Here is a 15,471-nt window from a genome sequence, read left to right as displayed (position 1 = left end):
GACTTTCATAACAGTTCTAAGGGCATATCTAGAGAAGTAACCAAATTACGGCTACTGAGGATGACCTGTAGAGATGGTTCCTGGTCATTAGGTTTTTATAGATCTAGTCCCAGTTTTTTGTTTTTTTTTTAATTTTTTTTTGTACCAGCAAGAGAGACTTATAAATCAATAATGAGAATTCACATTAAATGGACTTTCCAAATTATCTGAAAGAAGACTTCTTGCCTTCAGGCATAACTGTAAGAGAGTTCTAAAAAGACCTGCCTCTGAAATGATCACGGACCATCAATCAACACTGAGTAGCTAAGAGAACTTATTTTAGAATGTATTGCAATGGAGAAGGGGAAAGTCCCATCTACAAGGATAAGTTGGTTGAGATTACACAGAGAGGAATTATTTAATATATGCATTTTCATTCTGGAAAAGAGAATTGTGGGAAAATTTCTCCTGCTTTGGAGATGACACACAGCCCTTGGTCAACCAGATTATACAGCAATGTCCTATGTAAAAGTTTCCTAATTACTTCTGCCCTTCACCTCTGCTGTATTTTACTCACCGAATTCTTGCTGCCCTGTAGCTCTCTAGCCATATGGCCAGTATAATCCTCCCACATTTTTATAATTGGTGACATAATCACATTTAGTTACCTGGATCTCACAGAATGTTTTCACACATAATAAGGACTCAGAAATGTTTAATGCTGTAAGGTTCATCAAAGGTACATTAAACTTGTTTTTTAAAAAATAGAATATTACATTCTTCTATTCTGTATTTTTTATTGAAACTCAGAGTCACATTAATCAAACTCCAGGTTCATGATGCTACATTGGTTCAAGTGTAGATTTCTTTGATGTTGTTCAATTTTCTAACCTTCCTCTCTTTTAAAAATGATATAATAGTGTATTGTTATTTATTATATGATTATATATAATGTATACAAATAAATGATTTTTATAAGATAACAAAATGAACACCCTTACATCAACCATCCAAACCAAGATCTAGAATATATCCAATAATTTTCATCTACCTTTAAGCTCCATCTTTATCTCATATCCTACCTCCCTGCTAATTTACATAAAATTATCAATTTAATTTAATATTCATTTATTTAGTACTTATACTGGGACATCTATTCTGTCATTTATTAATTTAACACATTTATAGAACACCTACTATAGGCTGGGAACCCAATGGCATAATCAAGCTTGGGTGTGACTTTCATTTGACTTCACGTCTAGTGACGAAAAACCATTAAATAAGTAACTGTTAGAGAGAAACATGTAGTTGCTGTCCCCACGCAGTTTACAGTCCAGCCACTTGTAAATTCTGGTTAGTACCTTCCTTATTATTTTAAAAACATTATAGTCATCCCTTCATCACCGCCTTTTTTTTAAAAAATTCAAACCACATAACTTACATTGGCATGGTAGAGTGAGCAATTATTTGGGATCTGAACATGCTTGATTTCTGAATCACTACTGATGAGTTTTCGTTGTTGTTGTTTTTACCTTGGGCAAGTTAATTCCCCTCTCCAAGGCTTGTTTTGGAAATAATTCCTGCTTGCCAACTTCGGTAGAATAAATTGTTCTGTGAGTTATACTTAACTAGTCGTGAATGTCCCTTGAAAACTGTGAACCAAGCAAACAGGAATATCATTTAATATTATATATCGCATGTTATTTTGTCTTCTCTCATCCATTGATCATCTCATGAAATGGAGACCTACATTTCTAACAGGTGTCTCCGTGTCTTTCTACCTTTTGTTCACTGCTGCAATGTTCTTTCTTTTCTCCTCCTCCAGAACTCACATACACTAGCTGAGAAGGCTTCTCATTCCTCTGTGCAGCAGGTCACTTAATCCTGTGAACACTGTGAACTGGGTGTCATTGCCATTTTCCTGATTTTACAGATAAGAATCCTGAGGTAGAGAGATTAAGAAACTAGCATAAGGTCACCTTGCTTATACAGTATAAGAACCTGACCTCCAGTCTGTTCCAGGAGAGAGCAGGAATGATGGATAATGGAGCTGGCAAGGACTAAGCCGAAGTGACTTGAGGGCAAAGCTGTTAGGAAACTGTGTGGACATCAGGTAGGGGGTCAGTACTCAATCTGGAAACAAATCTGAGAGTTCCAGCTGAAATCCAGTTCTGTCTAAGTGAGATCAGATCAGACGAAGAAAGGTATGAGAGAGATACGCTGTTTGCTCTAAAACTGTAACAGGGAAGAGACAAATCTGACCACATGCTGGATCTGTTTCCTTTACTTTAACCTTTGCTTTCCGCTGCTTTTGTTCACTAAAAGGATACTCTCTATACTTAATGGCCTGCCTCGGGGAACCCTGCCTGAACCTTAAACCAAAGGGCCTTTGTTCAGGGAAGCATCCGGACCCTGTCCACCTGTGGATGGCTGCAAGAAAGGAGAAATTAGCACATCCCCTCCCTGAGGCTGGCCATTCCAGGGGCTATTTGCAAAACTTATGGCCTTTTTACTTTACTTCCTCATCTCCTCCCCGCCTCTGTGCTATAAAAGGAACTGGCACCCAGACTCAGATGAGATGGTTTTTCTCGGAGACACTAGTCTGCCATCCCGGCTTTCCGAATAAGTCTCTGATTCATTGGCCTGTTGTGTGGTGAGCAGAGAGAGCTTGGACTCGTAAAAAACCCATGATTTTGGCAGTAGGAGCATAAATGATGTCATGAATATCTACTGGTAGACCATGAGATCCTCCTATGCACTGCAAAAAAAATCCAACAATGCGTGCCTTACCTGTGTCGCATATCAGCAGACAACACATATTTCCAGCAACTAATATTTTAACATGCTTATGGTCAAATTTTTAGCAACCTTCCAAACTTAGTTTTAAAGGCGATTGATATTTAATATTTTTAAACTAAAATTACTGCATAACTAGAATTTCCCGAAGACTCTAATTTAGTATTTGAACAAAAAATGTGGTTGCCCTGCAATGCTCTGTGTGCAATGTTGCAAATTTCCTACTGTGCATAATCAGAGATAATTGGGATTCTCATCATTTTGTTCTGAAGTATGTTTTCTGTACTGTCTTGGGCTGGTCGAGAATTTTGATCGCTGCTATTCTGGTAGTCGCTAATATATATGGCTGATGATGGCTAGGTTTAATTTTGCTGATCATTTTGTTCCTCTATAATGACGGTGTTTTTAAGGCTCTGAGTCCTATTTGTTATTTTCTACGCCTTTATCATCAATGAATCGCTTCCCTTTTTTCCTACATCAAAACTGGAAAAGAGTAGAGGAGACCTAGCTCTTTGGGCTGATGGTCTGCTAATTGCTGGTGCCTAGACAAGATAGTTTCTCTTTCTCCCTATTTGTAATAGTGCCTGTATCTTAAGGCTGTTGTGAGGATTAAGCCCTTGCCGGAATTTTGGCACCTGACCTATGAGATGCACTCAATTAACATATGTTTTTACTCTCTAGCATTGAACTACTGTTGGAAAATGACTCTCATTACCTCTACAAAGAGTGTAAATACTTAAAATGGCTTTATCCCATTGTTTCTAATGATCGTCAAAGGGACCTCATATAAGAGTTCTGTTCTTTCTTTGGGTGCTTATTTACAACTATCTCAGGAAGGAAAATGGTCCCCCCTTTCTCCAGTCACTGCTGTTTTTGTTTCTAAAAGCAAATCGATTTGTGTAAACAAGGAGGGTAGAAATGAACATTTACCGAGTTACTACTGTGTGTTAGACACTGTACTTTTTAAAAAACATCTTTTTAATGTATTTATTTTCTCATTTAGTCCTTATGACAACCAAATGAAATAACTGTTACAACAACTCAAAAAAATGAGGCAAAAAGAAGTGAGTCTCCAGGTTTTTAATTCTGGTCTGACTCGAGTGCCCGCCATCTTTCTTTCCATAGTGACAGTAATCAACAGACCAGGAGCTTCATCATCTACCCTGGTCCATTCATCACTGCCAAACGTGTGGGGCACCAGCTTGTGCAAGGCCCATAGAAAAACTCATTTCAACCAAGGAGAAGCATAATGGGTACGGAAGAGATCAATTCAGGCAAACAGATGAGGCAAGTGTTGCCTGTGATATTTTAAGATGATAATTAATCACCCTCATATCGCAACCATCTAAATACTGTGGGCATTTGCTCTCCATCCTTATATAATTCTGATTACTTCTCATAAAGAGATTCATTTTGAAAATGACTGTTTCCTTAATGTAGTAGAAATACATTTTCAATTTTCTGTCTGCATCCAACACAACCCCAATTAGTCTGAGATTTGACTTAGTAAGTTACTGAATGCGGTGACCAAGAAGCATGGATTGGACAAAATGGCTCCCTCATCATACCTTTACCTTTGCTTTCATTATGAAAAGTACTCACGAGATATCTGCACATGTAAAAAAATGAAAACTTGGAGATTGGCTCCAGGCCAGAAAGAAATGGAGCAAAGTGTAAAAGGAATTGGGTGGTGGCTTCAAGCTCCTACTGTGCTGATACATTTCATTGACGTCCAGAAGGCAACATTTAGAGGTGGGACATGTGCTTCTAGTTCACTCTGTTCATAAAGCAATGCTTTTTCCCAGATCTATTCTTGTTGAAACCCCACCAGTACTTCTATCCTCAGTTCAAAAGGCCACTTCCTCCAGGAAGCTGGCTCTGATGTTCAGCCTGCCTTTTGGAAACAATAGCCATAGAACGCATTGCTCTGTACTGTTGATTGCACAATCCACAGTCCGCAGACAGTCCACAATATTGTCTGTGCAGTGTTCTCTTTTTGCTAGTACTCCTTTTACTACAGCATTATCATCATCCTTGCCACTACACGGCCATAAGGATAAAAAGCCAGGGTTATTCAACTTTGTTCTCCCGAGTCCAGCAAGGTAAAGTTGTTCTCTCAGTGATGGTTGAATTGATCTCTTCTGATGATTACCACCTTATCTGCCTTTGTAAGTCAACCCGCAGACCTCCACATGTCCAGTCCTCCAAGAATCCACCACACACACACACACAAATACAGTAAGAACAACAAAGAACAGGTATGATCAAAAACTTTCCCTAGATCTCCAGGTCAAGAGAATCAAATACCAATCCAGGCAGGGGTCAGCAAACTTTTTCTGTAGAAGGGCCAGATAGTAAATATTTTTGGTTTTGTGGGCATTATGGTCTCTGTTACAACACCTCACTTTTGCTGCTGTAATGTGACAGGGGCCATGGGTATAGCTGGGTTCCAATAAAACTTTATTCACAAAAGCAAGGAGTCAGCTGCATTTTACCTGCAGGCTGTAATTTCAAAAACCCTGCTTTTTAGTCAAATGAGTTCAGTCATTTGTTGGCTGTGAGCTTTCTATTCCAATAAAATCTTTGATGTTCTCCATCACATTCACGTAATAAGTGTTACATGCAGTGGAATCATTTTATGAGTCTCAAGTTGTCCATCTCCAGACACCAGTTTCTCTAGTTCCTTCTGCCTGCACAGCTCTGTTGCCTTCCTCTCTGAGTATAAGGAAGGCTATTTCTGAAAAGTCTTTCCTGATTCTCTTCAAATTATAGAGTTTTTTAAAAAAACTTTCTCCCATAGTGTCTTGTTCCAACTTCCCCCATTTCTTAGCATATTGTTGTATATTCATCTCTTATCCACTGTCCCCCTGGTCTCAGCCTTCAGAAGGTGCCCACTGTCTGCATTTGGTAGACATTCAATATTAATTCAACTCAATTTTAGTTGTTGTACATCCTACAAGCTTGACTGAAGTACCCCTTTCACAAAAGCTTCTGGGTGTCTTATTATTTTTTTAATTTCTATTTTATATTGGAGAATAGCTGATTTACAATGCAGTGTTAGTTTCAGGGACACAGCAAAGTGATTTAGTTATACATATACATATATCCATTCTTTACCAGATTCTTTCCATTATAGGTTATTATACTGAGGAGAGTTCCCTGTGCTATCCAGTAGGTCCTTGCTGATTACCTGTTTTACATATGGTAGTGTGCATATGTTAATCCCAACCTCCTAATTTATCCCTCCCCACACACCTTTCCCCTTTGGTAACCAACCGCATGTTTGTTTTCTAAGTCTGTGAGTCTGTTTCTGTTTTGTAAATAAGTAAATAAGTATGGTTTTCTCTGGGGATATACCCAGGGGTGGGATCGCTGGATCATATGGGTGTCTTTCTATTTTGGTGAAAGGGAGCTGACTGGTGTCAAGCAGATATAGATTAACTCTGGCTACTGGAAAGCCTTAGGACATTTTTTGACGTTCTCATTTCTTCATGGTTTGCCACCCTATAAACAAGCATGTCCAGTGCCTACCATATCGTAAGTATGCAATAAATAGATGTTCTACGAGTAGTCAAATGTTGTTTATAAGACTGCTGAGCCTATTATATAAAACCATTTATGTAAAGATTGGTCCATGGGAAAGCATTTAATACATTATGGTCCCCCAATGACTCGAGGCACTTGAAGTTAGAATTTTTATGCCTACATCACCTAACAAAATTCTAGGCACGGATCACAGCCTCAATAAATATGTTTTGTGGGAATAAGTCAATCAGTGAATTAATCTTTTAAATCCATCAGGCAAGGGACAGTTAGGAAGAATCCATCCTCCAGTGACTGAGGAAGGGATATTTTCAGGGTCTGGATGGAGTGTCTGAGCACAGCTCTGTGTGATGTCATCTGTATGAGGCCTCCGGAATGTGCAATATCAGGGGATAGAAACTGGTTCTGGACAATTAGGTGAAGGGGATGAGTCCCTGCAAACCAGGCAGGAGCACAGATACCTTGACCTTTTCATTGAATGACTTATTTATTTTTATCTCATCTATAACATCACACCTAGAGCTTGATGTATGAAGAACAGTCTTAGGTTGGTGAATTAAGGAGTATTTGAAATGTTTTTTGGGGTCAGGTCGTGAGCCGGAGAGCTTATATCAGAAAGATCGCTGGGATAGGAGTAAGATGAGCCTCAGTGAGGTTAAGTAAAGGAAGACGTTAATACCTGCCCCACAGTTTGGTCAAGATGAAAGAAAACAAAATTTGACCAAGGGTTTTGTAAAGCATAGTTTGTAAATCATAAACTTCTCTAAATAGCAGGTTTTATTTGTGAAAAAAAATGGGTGGAGTCAACCTCTAGAACAAAGTACTCTTGATTCGTTACTTACTGTCCTTTTGACTATCACACATACGTGGCAGGAAGGGACAGCAAATGAGGTTGAAAAGGAAGAGACAGCATTGCAATCAGCAGCAAGGGTGCGCATAGAACTGGGTACTTCCCGGGGCGGGGGGCCTGGGTTTTATTCAACTCTTGTCATCTCAGTGCTGGCATGAGGACTTTTTAAAAAATGAACATGAGAAAGAATAGAGAAAATGAATAATTTAATTCTTCTACACAAAGGAAAAAATACAGAAGCAAAAGAATGAATCTGACATGACAAAAAGAAGAGTTCACTCTCTCTAAGTAGACTCAGGTCTTCATCCTTTGCAGCGTTCATGTGACGTATGCAATGAAAGCGTTTCAGATGCTCCCAGCCAGTGATTACAGGCTGTCAGCATTTAAGCAGGACCTGGTTCCATATACCACATCAGTGGTCCCTTCTCTTTTTCTTCTCCAGGAAATGGCCTGTGCTGTGCTCAGGTGTTCAAAGCCCTCATCTATACACAGTCCTCACCTACTCCATTTCTGGATATTGGCGTCAAGCATCAGTACCTGTAACTACTCAGAGAAAGCCCGCTAATCGATGTCTCTGCTGAAATGGGACTCATCTAATGAGGCTGACAGGAAAGGAGAAAATAATATGCAGGTATCGGAATAAAATACAAGAAGCCAGTTCCTGGAAAAATAGAGTGATGTGTATGAACATTTAATAGGTAGGTGCCTTTCTCCTCTGAACCTAACAGAAGGCAGCAGATAACCTTGGTGGAGAGAAAAGCTCTCTGAAAATTGTCTTGTGCAGTCCCCGGGGAAAACTGATACCAGGCTGGAACATGAACTAGAAAAAGAGGGTGATTATTCTGCTACCTTCTTCTCGAAGCCTTTCTCTCCCTTCACTGCCACCCTCCGCACCCACTTTCCCCGTTGACGCCTGTGTATGTTCCCTGCTCTCTCCTTTCATGTCGATGACACACGCCCAGCCCCAGCCTTTGACAGCAGAGGTTTACAGCTGGCTCCTTTCTCTTCTCTTCCCACCTCTCCGCCCCAGGCAATCCCACTACCTGAGATGCTCAAGTCTGTCTTTGAGACCAAACCACTCTCCCTCCCAAGCTCCAGTCATCTCTACAAGAGACGGGGGTGAAGGCGGGGTGCCGAGGTCGGGAACTGGAGGCAACATAACCCAAAGGAGAAGCCAGAGGAGCTGTAGCTAAGAGTGCTGACGTGAAATCAAAACCAGAGGGATGGGGCTTCCCTGATGGCACAGTGGTTGGGGGTCCGCCTGCCGATGCAGGGGACGCGGGTTCGTGCCCCGGTCCGGGAAGATCCCACATGCCGCGGAGCGGCTGGGCCCGTGAGCCATGGCCGCTGAACCTGCGCGTCCAGAGCCTGTACTCCACAACGGGAGAGGCCACAACAGTGAGAGGCCCGCGTACAGCCAAAAAAAAAGAAGAATGGAGAATAAGGTGAAAAAGATGAAATATGGTGCCAGGGAGAAGAGAGAAGTGGCTCGGGATGAAGACACAGGTGTCAAGGGTGGACTGGGTCCTCTGCTTTCCAAAAGTCCCCTTCTCTTCCTGGATGCAAATTTTGTACCTGCTAATGTACCTGTAATTGTTTCTTGCTTAGCAGATAACAAGCTTCCTGAAGCTGGGGTATTATTAATTAGTCATTTCTCATCCAAGTGCTCAGTACAATGCTGAATGCATACAAGGGTTGATGTATAAAATTTTTAAAACAAATATACATTATCCAAAGCAGTCGTATAGCTTGAAAAATATCCTAACTCTATTTTTGTAGGTGCTCTGATGGCCCTTTATATGTAAAAATCCTTTGGTCAAAAAGACAGTAGTAATCTAGAGCCTTAGGACAAACAGAACCCTCAGAACCCAAGGTCCCAGGACCTTTTGCTAAACCATGGCTTGGATGCCAATCTGAAAGGTATTCAACAGAGAAGAACTTCTAAGTCCATATGCCGTTTCCATGCCATGCTGGGAATTACAGTAAAACATTTTAGCTAGTTCATATTTCTTGAATACTATTTATTACACCAAGAGCCTATTTCTAGAGTTTTGTATCCTATTTATAAAGTCCATAATTTCACCATTGAAAATTTGTTTCTGACTTTCATTATGCTAATTAGGAAAACATCTGGTGTTGAACAGAGTTAAAGATAACTAAAATCCCTAGTTGCCATCTGTGGAGGGTGTATTTCTGATTAAGACAAGAAGTAACTTCTACAGTTAGCTTAAACTCTCACGTACATAATATCAAACTGTTCATGATAAAGGATTCTAAAGAAAGTCCCTGAGAGCCTAACACCTCTGCCTACTTAGGGCACCTGGAACTCTCTCTGGGCAGCTTTCTGAGCAGCAAGCTAAAGCAATCTCCACTTGGTGGTCACAGTTTTAATCCTTAAACATTTTAAGATACAAAGGTTCTAGACTTACCCCCTAAAGCGAGACGTAGCAACTTAGACCTTTAGAAGTATTATGTAATGCTGAATTTCATTTTCTAAGGCAGTGATGGGGGGAAAGATGCTAAAGTTTCTGGACCAGTTCCAATGTGAGGGAGGGGTTGGGAGGATTTCCACACCACTAAGCAGTTTTAGGGCACCAGTATGGTGTCCTTCAACTCAACTCGATGACGGCACTGTCTACCTGGAGAGAGCAGCAGATTCCACGGGTTAAGGGCTCAGTCCTACCAAACTGTCCCCACCCCCTGCAGACACCAATCACAAGTCCAGGTCACGCCCTGTGCTTCTGACAGACCCGCTTTAGATCAAAGAGGCACTGGTAAACTCACCTATGTGTTCAGATGCATTCTTATGGGAAATGTCAATTTTTAGGAAAATAGAAGAGTTTTACAGTAGCAGTGGAGGTCCCAAACTGTGCTCGCTCACCACCTCCTTCTACCCCCTAATTCCTGACTCCTTCCGTGGGGATCATTGAGGAACCTCCACAGCATCTTACAGCTCTTGAGAAGCCAATTAAACCCCTTTGCTTTACAGTCAGATTTATCAAAAAAGATCGTAAAATCACAACAACACGTGGTGCTCCTTAACAAAGGGTTACGTTTCATTCATTCGTTACCTGCATGACTTTAACTGTCATGTCAGGGTTGCTAACACCTTACAGGGGACTTTGTGAAGATTAAATAAGGTTTCACTTGTGAACACGCTCAGTGCTATGTCTGGGGTGGCATATGCCACAGTCTGATAACCCCTTACACTAAGCGCACCTACATGCTGTGCATCTGTGGTTTGCAGAAAAATGCCTTTCTTCTAGATCCTAAAGCCTCTCTCACCTCTGATAGTCAGTGATGTTAGGTTAGAGCAAGCCTGTGGACAACCTGAGCGTAGGTCTGATGCATAAGGCAAAGAGCCAACAAATTAATTCTAAGGGAAATAATAGCGCACTTTGAATGGCTTCCAAGTCGTGCGTGTATATTTTCTCATGCAGTCCTCACTCCTGTGCTGAGAAATAACTCTGATTTGCATCCACACTTTATCCATGGGAGATGGTCACAGGGAGGTTAAGTAGTTGTAGAGATAAGACGAGTTATTGAACTTTTTTGTCTGTCGTGTTCTTATCTTAAAAAGGTAATAATAATGATAGCTCTTTCATAGGGCTGCTCTTAGGATTAAGTGAGACCACACAAGTACAGCATTCAGCACAGTGTCCGGTGCAGGGTAAACGGCTCACCAAAGCTGGACCATTGATTTTCTTGATAATCACAGAGCAGCACACAGAATTTAAAAACGAAGTGGTTGTTCATTAAATATTTGTCCAAAAGATGTAACAAAGAATAAGTGAATAGCAATTTCCAAGAGCAGGAAGTTTAAACAAAAAGCTGACTCTGCTTTCAGGTTTTCTATAATGAAAGCAGGGCCCCTGTGTTTCTAAGTTGTTTGGAGCTGATGCACTAGAGCATGGTCATTGTATAAATTGTTCAGCCTCTGGAAAGAAAAAGTCGCTAATCTTTTCTCCCTGCTACGGATCAGATATTTTTTCCTCTTAAGCACATTTCAGTACCATAAAAGATTATTGTCCTTCTGCCCAACAAGGACCATGCCTCTTTGATAGGCTATTAGCAACTTGACTGGTCACAGGCTAGAGAAAGCATCCACGTCTCCCTGAGGCCTGCCCGTATCCACACTAGCCAGAGTGATCTCTCCCACTCTCATTCAGTCATTCCTTCATTCATTCATTCACCAAATATTTATTGCAACTCCAGTATGTGCCAGGTACTAGGCTAGGTATGGAGATAAAATGGTGAGCCCAACCAGACATCATCTTTGCTCTCATGGAATTTTTGGTGTATTGGAAGATTTGGATTTTAATCAAGCAATCTCATAAATAAACATAAAAGCACACCTATACGAAGCGCCCATAAAAAGAGATGATGGGAAGGTATGGATATGTAACAGGGGGAAAAGCCTGGGTCCTGGAGGTCTGGGTGGGGGGCTTACTGAGAAATGATGGTTGAGCTGAGGTTTGAAACAGGAGAGAACAACAGACAGGTAAAGATGTGAATGTGTGGTGTGTAAGGAGAGAGTATGGGTGTGTAGGCATGCACTGAGAAAAGGGTGTGTCTTCAGAGCTTTCAGCTGGGGGAGACAGCGCTGTGACAAAAGGAAGAGTGGAGTGTCTGAGGTGGTGAGAAGTAAGGAGAGGGAGGCGGGGCCACACAGAACACGTGGTAAAGTCCCGTCCAATCTGCCACTGGGGTGTGTGTGCGTATGCTTGACTCCTTGAAAAATGCTGTCCAATAGCACTCTCTCCAATGATGTGAATGTCCCATATCTGCAGTCTTCAATTTGCCAGCTACTGACTGTGAATGGCTAGTCTACCAAAGAACTGAGTTTTTAATTTTATTTAATTTTAATTAGGTCAACTATAAAAAGACCCATGTGGCTAGTTTTTCTATTGGATTGCTTAGTTCTAGCATCTGTCCCATGGATGTCTTAGATTATAAAACTTATTGCATGATCACTCCCTGGTCTAACATTTTCCTATTCAAAGTGCCCCAAACCGTGCTTCTCAAATTGAAGATGGATTTTCTATTTATGAGGAGGAAAAAGAACAGAAAAATAAGTTGAAAAGGGGACGATAAGCACCTTAACCTAGAACTTTCTGAAGAGCTGATAGTATCAATAATACAGATAAGCATCTTAATACATCTTACTGATGGAGAATTACGACCACTGATACTTCTATTACTAAGACTCGTACAAGCTAAATGTTTATTGAGGGTTTTTTCCATACCTGTCATTACTGGAAACACTCAATCATGTATTAGCCCATGTTATCTTTACAGTGGGGCTATGAGATAGCCATTATTTTTATCTTTTTTTCTGAGGAGTAAAGTGAGGCACAGAAGGCCCAGTCTCTCTCCGTGTAGGTGTCCATGGTGTATCACTGACAGCTGTACTTTTCATCAACTGGAACAAGTTTGGAACAAAGACCTTCCTGCCTTCCGGGATCACACATTCCATTTTTGGGTGTCACTGACAGCTTCCTGATTTGTGGCAAAATGTACCTCCTTCTGATTCTGTCCATTGTCTAGACTCCTGCCCAAGAAGCAAAGCAGGACGAGTTTAAATCCAAACGGAAAAGCACCCAAAGGCTTGTACAGATGAGAGAAAAGCCAGTTTCCATAGAATTGTCGACTCAAGCTCCATGGGGGCTACCAAAAGGCGAGGGGATTTTTGAAGGCCCCTGAATGGTCCTCTACCTATAAATACTACAGTAAACCCCACTAGAGGAAGCCAGCACATAGGTGGCTTCAGGCAAGAAAGAGTGAAGCAAACGTACAGCCTCATCCAACATTCCCAGTTCTTCCTTTTCCTTAAATGTCACTTTCTCTCAGCTTTTCCTCTTACAGCCCACCTCTGGGCAGAATTAATCACTGCCTTGGAGGTGTTCTCTTAACCTTCTATCTGCACCTCTTGCCTTGACTACTGTATTTTATTCAGCACTGTGCCTCCAGCACCTAGAATAACATATGGCTCAGGGCAAGTTCTACACATCTGTTGAGTAAGTGAGTAAAGAGCAATGGGACTGTTTTGTAAAGAATTGTTTATATGTCAGTCTCTCACCCAAGAGTATGATCACCTTAATTCAGGACTGTGGTGAATGGCTGGCGAGTAATATCTGTTGACGTGACTCAGAGGTTATATAGCTTGTGCAAGTCAGTCACTGCCTTTTGGTACAGACATAATAGGGAAATTGAGTTCTAAAAACCGTTTTGCCTCTGATCTACCTGCATCCTCAAACCCACACAAGTATTGGCTGGCTTCTCTTTCTAATGGAAAACTGTTTCTAGTCACTTTCTGTGTTTTCAGGTTGGGGAAATGGGTTTTTCCTTGTTCTTGTACTTGGACATTTTTAATTTCTTATCTGCTTTATCATTTATACAAAGGGATATATTTGTTCCCAGAAATATACAAAGTGAGGGTAATGACAACTGGTGCATAGGGTAGATTGAGAACATGTTTTGTTAGAACAATGCCTAGGATACAGTAAGTCTCAAAAAGAAGGTAGGAAGGAAGGAAGGAAGAAAGGGTGCTTTGTAGTCGAAAGATGATAGAATTTTGGTCCCAGGAAGATCTGGTTTCTCATACTGCCTGAGGTTGCAAAGTAACTTCAGTCTCTGAGCCTCCTTTACTGCATCTGTGCAGCGATGAGACCAAAACCCATTTGCAGAGTTGTTTTGAGAATAATCCAAAATCAAGGATGACAATAGCTGTACCCGTAGAAGACACATCGCAAGGGGTAGCGTTTTCGTCTTCACTCTGCATTTTGTCCTGTGTAGGAGTTCCACTTGGGCTGAGTATTAGATCATGACCACGATGGGATGTGAAACCACAGTGCAGTCCATGTGATCATCAATCACATGGCTGCTTGCTGAAGTCTCCAGGATAAAGTAGTTACAAATTATTATTCCAGATGCTCTGCTGGCTGGATCTGACCTGGTCAGTAGAGATGAATAATCATGATGATTTTTTTTCTTAAAAAATAATAATAAAAAATGATAAAAGCACTACCTGTTTTTAGTAGAAATTTGGCAAAAAAGAAAAATGAGAATGGCAAACTAGACATTTACAATAGTCCCATCATTCAGGGAAAGCCACTCTTGCATTCTACTGCATTCTCTTCAACTGTGTTTCCTTTACCTCTTCCTCCATCTGTGCCTGTTCATCCTGTACGATCGATTACACATATGAGCTCTGCGAGGGTAGGGCTCTTCACAAAGAGGTGTGTTGTTCAGCTTTCTGTCTCTGACTCCTACCATAATGTCCGGCACACAAAGCAGCTTCTAAAACACACTTGTTGGATTAATTTGCATAATCGGGATCGCATTTTCTGTAAAGCTACACATCTTACATTTTCACTTGAGTGTTTTTATGCAGCGCTGAATATTCTTTGACACAACATGTAAACAGGTGCGTAACGCTAAACATGATGACCATACTATGATTTACTCAATTTCTAATGTTGAGAAATTTAAACACTTCCAATGTTTTCAAAATTAGGAATAATATCGCCATAAATATCTTCATAAATAAATAAGATGGATTGTTGAATGACAGTGTTCAGAATATGAGAAGAACATAAAAATCCTATTTGACTAGTTCACTAAGAGAGACTCTTTAATATGGGTGCATCTAAGTTTACTTTGAGGCTATTGATGTATATTGTGAAGTTGCAGTCTAGAAGGAGTCAATATTTTTGACCTCTAACACCAGTGCGTGACAGTAGTCATCTCAACCTTGACTCATTAAAAATATATATTTTCATTTTTGCTATTTTGTGCTTGGCACATGGAACCATATTTTTATGTTAACGATAATTGTAGTAGGGCTGGATTATACATTTTTATTAAAATTATTCAATGGTGTCAAGATAGTTTGTGAAGAGGTGATCTGTGTTGGCACCCAGAGTTTACCTACGCCTCCAGAAGGAAGACCAGCACAGTTGGAAATAACTAAACAAACAAACCTTTCTGGCTTGCAGTCATGGAACAAAGGTGGTAGAGAATGCTGGCCACAAGGAACAGAAAACATGACTGCACATAACACAGGTAAACCCAATTAATCATATCTGTTAAAGAAAAATACAGATCTTGTTAGATACCCAAATGTTTGGTATAAAGCACCAAATACTAAATTTTTTGGTTCAGTTAAATTTGGATATAAACGTAATGCAAATCCTTGAGTACTTAAAATGTGGTTTAACTTCATATATTTGCTTTACCAAACATTTATTGACTATCAGCTATGTGCTAATTACCATGCTTTCTGTTTGAGATGTGCAAGTGAG

Source organism: Delphinus delphis, chromosome 17 (genome assembly GCF_949987515.2).
Source record: "Delphinus delphis chromosome 17, mDelDel1.2, whole genome shotgun sequence".
NCBI classification, from domain to species: Eukaryota; Metazoa; Chordata; class Mammalia; order Artiodactyla; family Delphinidae; genus Delphinus; species Delphinus delphis.
The sequence above is the reverse complement of the archived record's forward strand: the minus strand, read 5'-3'. Positions refer to the sequence as shown.